The 9491-nt window shown below is 41.1% G+C and overlaps 1 non-coding gene across 1 annotated transcript; it reads left to right on the top strand.

The window, feature by feature from the left end:
* Positions 1–7209: 7209 nt before the first annotated feature.
* Positions 7210–7316, top strand: LOC141625731 (small nucleolar RNA R71). The gene has a single exon (XR_012535496.1). It is a non-coding gene; the product is annotated as a small nucleolar RNA R71 (small nucleolar RNA).
* The last annotated feature ends 2175 nt before the right edge of the window (positions 7317–9491 follow it).

The raw sequence follows: 9491 nt of genomic DNA, 5'->3' as shown, positions 1-9491 counted from the left end.
CCTAATTAATTCCCTAGAATCACCCGGTGCCTGTTCTGAAAGATAGGGTTCACGTTATATAGGAATATAGCGTGATTCTTATTCTTAAAACCTAATTACAATTGGGCTTCTAACTTCTCGTCCTTTTAATTTGTGTCAGATTAAACTAGCGGTCGATTGACTACTAAGACCAGTCGATCGACTAAGATGCGCTGTACAGAAGCTTCTGATAATCTTGCTCTGGTCGATCGACCCAAGGCATCAGTCGATCGACTGCTCCTGTTTCCTGCAGACTTCTGTTCAGCATTCTGACAGTCTATAGACCACGTAGGTTAGTCTATAGACCTATGTAGCTGATAATCCGCTTCTGAAACTCTCGCAAATCTATCTTTCAGGCCTTGATACGCGCACCAAGTTCGCTTCCCGAGTCAAATCTTCATGTCAAATCCTATGCCAAGCACTTAGGGACGGATTCGGCTCGATTTCCGCTGAATTCTTCACATTTCTGAAATATTACACAAAAACACGAAAGTAGACGGAAATAGGGGAAATAGTAGCATAAACTACCTAATTGCGCTCTGAAATGCGTGTAAAAGAGGGTGTAAAACATCATATTTTAGACACGCATCAGTTACCCCCTAAAAAAAAGAAAAAATAAAAACATATAAGTTTGAAATGTGATGCGGAAGGAGAGTGAAATGATTCCCCAAAAAAGAAAATTAAAAAGAAATGTATAAGTGTGCTAAAATAACGAAAATGTCGATATCGTCTCGAAATGCGTGCCTGCGAATTTAGGAAACACGAAATATGGTAACTTGTCGTAATTACCAAAATAATAACCCGTATGAATAGGAAATTATTCGTTGAGGAATTTAGGAAAGATCCAACGCCGAAAATCACAGAAAGAAGGCTAAGGAAGAGGCGCAGCAGGAGCTGCTTCCCTTCGAAGAGGCGCAGCACCTGCTGCGCCTGTTCCCCAGTGCGTCCGTCCTGACGGATTTTAGGAAACAGCTTTTTGTATAAATAGAGACGTCGAGGGAGGTTTTATTCACATAATTATTCCGTCTTTCTTCGTCTTATTACACAAATCTCCCAAAATAAGCATACATCATAAATACTCTTGAGATTCGTCTAAAAGAATGGACAAATGAGTTCTCCAATGTGGAGAAACACGACATGGGTGCTTATAATTTTGGATCGCTTTTGAGCTTGAAGTTGATCAAGGTAGTCAAACCATTCCTAGATGCTTGTCTTGACTATTGGAACCCGAATTATCATGTATTTGCCTTCCCTGGAGGCGACATTTGCCCATTTTCCGAGGAGATTGCTGCGATTGGTGGTTGGGACCCGGAACATTTGCCTGCTATTCCCTCCACTTCTCAAGGGTATAAGAACAAGTTTAGAGACTTGCTTGGATTGTCCAGAGTTGATGTTGACCGTCTTGTGACTTCTAAAGGAGTGCGAATGTTGGATTTCATCGATCGATTTATCAATAGGGCTGATCCCACTGTCTCTTATGTTGCGAGGCGAAGGGCATTCGAATTTTGCCTATTACATGTGTATGTCCTTCAAGGGCATGTTGATGAGGACATGAGAGGCTACCCTCGTCTCTTGAGCGTGATTGAGAAAATGGAGCTGCGCAGGAGCCCAGCTTGTCTGTGTTTAGGAGAGATCCTATTGGGCTTAGACAACAGGAAAGCCAATCGCAACCTACCTTATTTGGGAAGTCCCATTATATTGCAGGTAAAAAAACTCTTTTCTTTTTTTTTTTTCTTTTTTTCTCGTTTTTTTTTTCGTTTTTTTTTCTCGTTTTTTTTTCTTTATTCGTTTTTTTTTTCTTTTTTTCTTTTTTTTTAATACCTGCTTTTGGTAGGTCTGGCTTATGGAGCGTCTTTTATTGATCGAGCCCCTAGTTAATGTTCCTGCTTATCATGCTCGCTCAATTGCAATGAGGACCAGACTTTACATGGTGGACTTCACTCGAGTTTGCAATTACTGGGAGAATAAATTGAAGAGTGAAGATGGCCCCTTAATCAGATGGATCGTACCATGGTGGCATCTTAAATCTGTCACTGGAGTATCCTCCTTGGATCCTACCCGTTCTGTTCGCATTCCCGGCTTGGAGTTTATGATATGCATTACAATTGGGCTTCTAACTTCTCGTCCTTTTAATTTGCGTCAGATTAAAATAGCGGTCGATCGACCACTAAGACCAGTCGATCGACTAAGATGCGTTGTACAGAAGCTTCTGATAATCATGCTCTGGTCGATCGAACCAAGGCATCAGTCGATCGACTGCTCCTCTTTCCTGCAGACTTCTGTTCAGCATTCTGACAGTCTATAGACCGCGTAGGTCAGTCTATAGACCACTGTTGCTGGTAATCCGCTTCTGAAACTCTCGTAAATCTATCTTTCAGGCCTTGATACGCGCACCAAGTTCGCTTCCCGATTCAAATCTTCATGTCAAATCCTATGCCAAGCACTTAGGGACGGATTCGGCTCGATTTCCGCTGAATTCTTCACATTTCTGCAATATTACACAAAAACACGAAAGTAGACGGAAATAGGGGAAATAGTAGCATAAACTACCTAATTGAGCTCTGAAATGCGTGTAAAAGAGGGTGTAAAACATCATATTTTAGACACGCATCAAACTTCCCCAAACCAAACCCTTGCTTGTCCCCAAGCAAGAACTAGACTCGATCTTAAAACCTAGTGGAACGAGTTCAATCTCAGAGCGAAATGCAACTATAAAGCCTAAACCAGTTTAATGCAACAACTAACAATCAATTAGCAACATGAATCATGCAAACGAGTTATGTAGTCGTTAAAAACTGCTGAACCGTCAACTATAGAGACTTATCATTATGGACTCTCACGGGTCGCTCTTATCACACATAAGCACAGGTGAATATACGTAAAAGATAGAAAGAAGTAATTTTGTAATGACTCTCACCTAACTACAACCTATAGGAACATGTTTGCAGTTTAATATGAAAATGATCTCTACAACCGTACATATGCATTCCAACCATTAAATGACCATGACACATGCCGAGGTAAATTTGGATATGTGAGGTATGGGTAAGAAGGGGCTAAAATGAATTTGGAATAGAGGAGTTAAAGCCAAGCTAAGAACTTACTAAACACCAAATTATAACAACATCCAACTTTCTTACTCAAGATTCAACAATAAAACCGGTGCTAATGATTAGCACTAATCTCACATCCTCCATACAAACTTAATTCCTCAAATGATATTAATCGCAACATGGGAATATAAAATCGCCAACTAATGAAGATTCAATCATGTGATTTTTTTTAATCATTTCTTTCGCTACTGCAGCAAGCAGTCGATCGACCAAGTGGGACGGTCGACCGACTGACCTCTTTTTTTTTCGAATCATTTTTTTTCTTTTTTTTTTCTTTCTTTCTTTCCCTTCAACATTTCAGCAACATATTCTCAACACGAGACATAAAAACCAAAATGCAATAAAATATTCCCGAACGAATTCCAATACTAGCTCAGCAAGGGTAGGCTAAATATGAAATGTAGCTTATGGGACAAAAAAAGGCAAATTTGGCTTTTGTGGGGCTTATGGGTAAAATGAATAAAGGGGAACCTCTTCCACATGTATCAACAAACCACAGACCGAATGCATACAGGTATTAAGCAGATAAAGTTCATATTTATGCATATTGAAATAACACATGTCTCATAAGGAGTAACTACTCACATTCCTAAATGAACTGGTCATGAATGTCACCAGTTATAAGGCTCTAAAACTCAGAATATAATGTAGTTTGCCAGAAATCTAAGTCAAGTTTAAAGATTCAGCGAATAATTAACGAAAACTCGTAGACTATGCATATGTGATTCTACTAATAACATGTCAATTAAGCACGGCTTAGGCATAAACAAATGCAAATGCAATGTCATCATTGAAATACTACCGTTCCGACTCAACCTATATGCTAAAATAAACGTGCATTATTTTTGAATTTTTGAAATTTTTCAATTTTTTTGATTTTCTGTATATAAGAGGAAAATAAACAACAATGCAAGACAAAATGAAAACGTGAATGCAAAACAGAATGAATGCAACGCAAAACCCGTCCCCAAACCAAATCACACAATGTCCCCATTGTGCAAAATCATATGAGAAAGATAAGTAAAGGAAATTGGGATTTTGCGGAATTATAACTAAAATTGACATAAAAGAAGGACTCGGAAACTCACAAGACTTTAAGCGCAGCAGGAAACCTCCCCAAACCAGCGTGAGCTAGGAGGTTTTGGTAGCCAGCAGTGCTACCATAGGTACCTAAAAAGAGACGAAAGTACCACGCGTAATTCCGAGAAAGCAATTTACGAAACGCAAAATTATGTGCAAAATAAAAAAAACAGAAGAAAACAGAAATGAATCGGAGAATAAAGTGGAGAAAAGACTCCCTCAACTCCGCAAATCGACCAAACACAGCAGGGGAATGGTCGTGAACAGGTACAACAGCGAAGGCGGTCGATCGACCGCACCATCCAGTCGATCGACCAGGGCGACAGGAACAGAAGCCCCTGGAGTCGCGGCACAGTCGATCGACCAAACAAGCCAGTCGATCGACTGTGATACCTGCTGTAAGTTTCTGATTTCTTCGAATTAGCTCAATAACTTGAGCTAATATGGTCTATGGACCTGCAAATACACATAATAACGCGCCCAAAATTGCGCAAAACCCAAAGTAATAGTCTAAAGTCTTTAAATCCTAAGCAAACTTATTAAAGCGAAGTCTCGCGCACACCAAAGCAATAAAAAGTCTAACAAAAGCAATAAAATGTTTTCAAAAAGTCTTAATCAACTAATAGTTGATCAAGAATGGCCACATAATGGCCCACTTGCTCGGCTTCTGGCTACAAGAAGTAGCCTCTACAGTGCTCATCTCCTCAGCGGGGCTCCTAACAACTCCGATATCTGCTGAACTCAACGGATCAATATCTCTAGCATCTTCCCAATCAATGACCTCGTCTGGCTCGTCAAAATCCAAATCGGACTCCGTCACCTTGACTGGCTCCTCATCTGTGCCATAGCTAAGACATCCTAGACAGCCTCTTTGAACGATTGGCTCCTTCACAACTGGAGCAACACGCGGCTCCAACTTCCCCAAACCAGCCCCTGCAACAGTCAAAACAGAAGGCTCTTCCTCCAATTTGCTCCCAAACTGGGGCAGAGGTGGTAGGAGCGCAGAAATAGGCATAGGGGCAGGCATATCAGGCAACACAACATAAGATTTAGCTACATTGGAAGTTACTGGGTACATAACAGCCTTCTTCTTATAGGTCTGGGCAAAAACAATGGACTGTTTCCCCATCTTAAAGGTCAATGTCCCTGAGCCAACATCTATAATTGCACCAGCAGTGTGCAGAAATGGCCTACCCAAAATGATAGGGATGTGAGCATCCTCGGGTATATCTAGCACAACGAAGTCAACTGGGAAAAAGAACTTTCCTATTTGCACAGGAATATCCTCTAAGACTCCTATGGGTTGGACTGCAGAACGATCAACCATCTGTACTGTCATGTTTGTGATTGCAAACTTAGTCAATTTTAATTTCTTAGCAAGACTCAAAGGCATAACACTAATACTGGCCCCTAGGTCACACAAGGCCTTCTCGATAGAAAAGGTGCCAATATTACATGAGACTGAAAAACTACTTGGGTCTTCTAACTTATGAGGTCCAGTGTGAGTCAAATAGGAACACGACTCCTCAGTTAGTGCGATAGATTGCACAGTATCAAGTGACTTCTTTTTAGACAACAGTTGCTTCATAAATTTCATGTAAGCAGGCACTTGATTAACTAATTCTAAGAAAGAAACTTGCACATTTAAACTACGAATAACATTTTCAAACTTGTTAAACGATACCTGTTCCTTTGTCGGCACCAATCTCTCTGGGTACGGGGCTGTAAGAAGCAACTTAGCCCTCTCCTCTAGGTCTCTCATACCGGCATCAGTGGACTTAGGCTGAAAATCCACTACTTTGTCCTTGTTGTAGCTCGAACCTTCTTCAGACCGTCTCAGGAATAAACCATTAACCATCGTAGGGTCATACTTTGGAACCGGAACTGATCTATCAGCATTTGGATCTTGCCTCGATAATTTCGGAGTCGTCGTACCCCGAAATAAGTAGTCCCTCAAGTTATCTGGCATTGGAGGACGAAAAGGTTCACGATCAGACGCATCTTCAGTCGATCGACCATGTATGTCAGTCGATCGATTGGCTTCGCAGACTTGCTTCACATTACCCGAGCTGGTCGATCGACCAGGTATGTCAGTCGATCGACTGATGTACCTGTTGATCGTCTTTTTCTTGCTACTGTTCATTCCAGCATTTTTCTTACTTGGTTCCGCCTCATCTTTTCCAGTAACATCTTCGACCATAGCGGGCCCATCAAGGGCATACCCACTCCTCAAAGTAATCGCATTTAGAGTCTCTTTTTGATCCGGCTGCGACGGTAAATGCCCCGGAGCTCTAGTTGCACTTTTGCTTGCCAATTGGGCAATTTGACTCTCCAACATTTTTGTAGAAGTCTCTCTAGCTAGAGACTCTTTTTGCAGCAAACCCGACAAATTCTGAACCATGTTTTTCAATTCCGAAATATCAGAACCTTGAAATTGTCTTTTTGAGGCACATAGGGGGCTTTTGATATTGCTTTGCTTATGAGGGGGCACATAGCTTTGCTTCTTTGCTTCTTTGCCGTGTGTGGACCCGGATTAAGGACATTCTGGTTAGTCCACCTCAAATTGGGGTGGACATTAGAGGGGTTGGGATAAGTACCAGTCTGCCTAAAGTGTTGAAAGGCAGCACATGTTTCATTCGAACTAGTACAAAACTCCGAAACATGTCCCTCTCCTCCACATCTTTTGCATGTAAAGGGACCGTCTGAAACAACATTAACTTTATATATCCCATCTTTTTGGGATCCCCCAAAATCTAGCTTGTCAAATCTCGCAGTAAGGGCCTCTATTGCAGCTACAGCAGGAGATTCAGCTGATCTTCTCTGATTTCCTCTAGAATTCTCATGCTCAGCTTTATGGGTGGCCAGGTCATCGATGATTTTCCACCCCTTTGTCTCACCACTATTTTCTTGAAATCTCCCATTAGCTGCAGTATCTAGGACAGCTCTCTGATCATCATAAAGACCATTATAGAAATGGTTGCACAGAAACCATTTCTCAAACCCATGGTGAGGAATAGATCGCACCAGTTTCTTGAAACGGACCCATGCCTCATGAAAATCTTCATCAGGACCCTGTTTAAAGCTTGTGATCTGAGCTCTAATCGCATTGGTCTTCGATGTAGAGAAATATTTCTTATAAAATGCTAGGGCCAGTGAATTCCAATCGGTAATCCTATTGGCAGCTTGATCCAGATCTCGGTACCACTCCCTAGTGGCATCACGGAGCGAGAATATGAACATCGTCTCCTTTATCTGGTCCTGGGTCACACCTGCTGGTGGGGGTATGGAACAACAGTAGTCAATGAATATCTTCATATGTTTAGTTGCATCTTCATTCGCAGCTCCCCCAAATTGGTTTCTCTCAACCAAGTTGATGTAGGACGGTTTTGCTTCAAATTTTCTTTCCGTCCCGGCTGGCAACGCGAATCCCTTATAGAGATTCTCAGCTTTTGGCTTGGAGTGACTGGCTATACTTGCTTCTTCAGCCATATCTGGAGATGTAACGGTCTCAGCTGAAGAGGTAGAAATAGGAGACGAAGGTGGATCCTCCTCAAATAACTCGTTCGTAGTAATCGGACAGAGTACTCGCTCTTCCTCCTCCGTCGGCAATACTCTAGATGATCGTCTCAACTCACGCAAAGTCCTTTCGATCTCAGGATCTAACGGTCGTAATTCACCACCCTGTGACCTGCGCATAAGAGGAAACTACAAGTAGAATATGAGAATAGTTTAAGGAACAGATGTCCCTTAAACCAAGAAAAAGACTAAAATAAAAACAACTAAAAATTAAACAATTGCCTCCCCGACAACGGCGCAAAAATTTGATACCGGCGTGGAGTATCAAAGATAAATTTATAATCCAAACTACTACTATAGCTAGTGGCAGTCAGGGTCGAACCACAGAGAGGCGATGCAATTAATAGTTGTCTAATTTTAGTCTAAGGTAACAGTTGTGAGGGGGGTTTGATTTGAACAGTTCTATAACTAAAGGCAATCAAATTAAAATTAAACTTAAAACAAATAAATGAGCAGTAGATGAAAACAGATGAAAACAAATATTAAAAGGATGCTAAGATGGTCGGTTCACTGTAGTTTCGACGGCGGCAACTCTAAGTAAACTGTTTTAAGCATGTTAGACGGGAAAATAAAAAGTCCTCTCGGTCCAATTTAACAGGTAGCAACCTTTCGGCCTAAGCTACGGGTCCCTAAATCTCACTAATACTAACTTTCGTTCTTGATTAATGATACTTAAAGCCTAAATTAACTTACCTCTCGGTCTTATTAATTTAGTCGTCTTAATTAAGTAGTCTATTTCCCTCCCCATCTTTCGATCTGTCGGGTCGGTCTACTCCTAAGCATTCAACTAGTCGCGTGCACTCGATTCGTCAAATATAGCAATTAAATTAAATAAGACGCAACTAATCTAACACGTGGCGGTCGATCGACCATGTAGGCCGGTCGATCGACCAGAGCCCGATAACAGGTCACCTAAGTCGAAACCGTCTAACCTACAGATCCCCTACATCTTAACACAAAGGATTTAGCTACTCATGATGGTGATAATAACAACAATAAAATTAACAAATAAAGCAATTGAATTAACTAAATAATTAACTAACATGAAACTATAATTTGGCTTTGGGAAATCTAAACTAGCAATTCTAAACTACGGAAGAATTAAAGCAACGAAATTGAACAAAGGAACAGAGAATACCGTAAAGAAGAATTGAAGAGAAAGGATCAAACCCAATGCAAAAGAAAACTTTATTGACGGAAAATTAATCTAAACTAATGAAATAATCAAAAGTTCAACTTCTCTGTGTATTCAACCCTAATTAATTCCCTAGAATCACCCGATGCCTGTTCTGAAAGATAGGGTTCACGTTATATAGGAATATAGCGTGATTCTTATTCTTAAAACCTAATTACAATTGGGCTTCTAACTTCTCGTCCTTTTAATTTGCGTCAGATTAAAATAGCGGTCGATTGACCACTAAGACCAGTCGATCGACTAAGATGCGCTGTACAGAAGCTTCTGATAATCGTGCTCTGGTCGATCGACCCAAGGCATCAGTCGATCGACTGCTCCTGTTTCCTGCAGACTTCTGTTCAGCATTCTGACAGTCTATAGACCACGTAGGTCAGTCTATAGACCTATGTAGCTGGTAATCCGCTTCTGAAACTCTCGCAAATCTATCTTTCAGGCCTTGATACGCGCACCAAGTTCGCTTCCCGAGTCAAATCTTCATGTCAAATCCTATGTCAAGCACTTAGGGACGG

Source organism: Silene latifolia, chromosome X, assembly GCF_048544455.1.
Source record: "Silene latifolia isolate original U9 population chromosome X, ASM4854445v1, whole genome shotgun sequence".
In the NCBI taxonomy this organism is placed as follows: domain Eukaryota; kingdom Viridiplantae; phylum Streptophyta; class Magnoliopsida; order Caryophyllales; family Caryophyllaceae; genus Silene; species Silene latifolia.
This window is presented reverse-complemented; position numbering and strand designations above follow the sequence as displayed.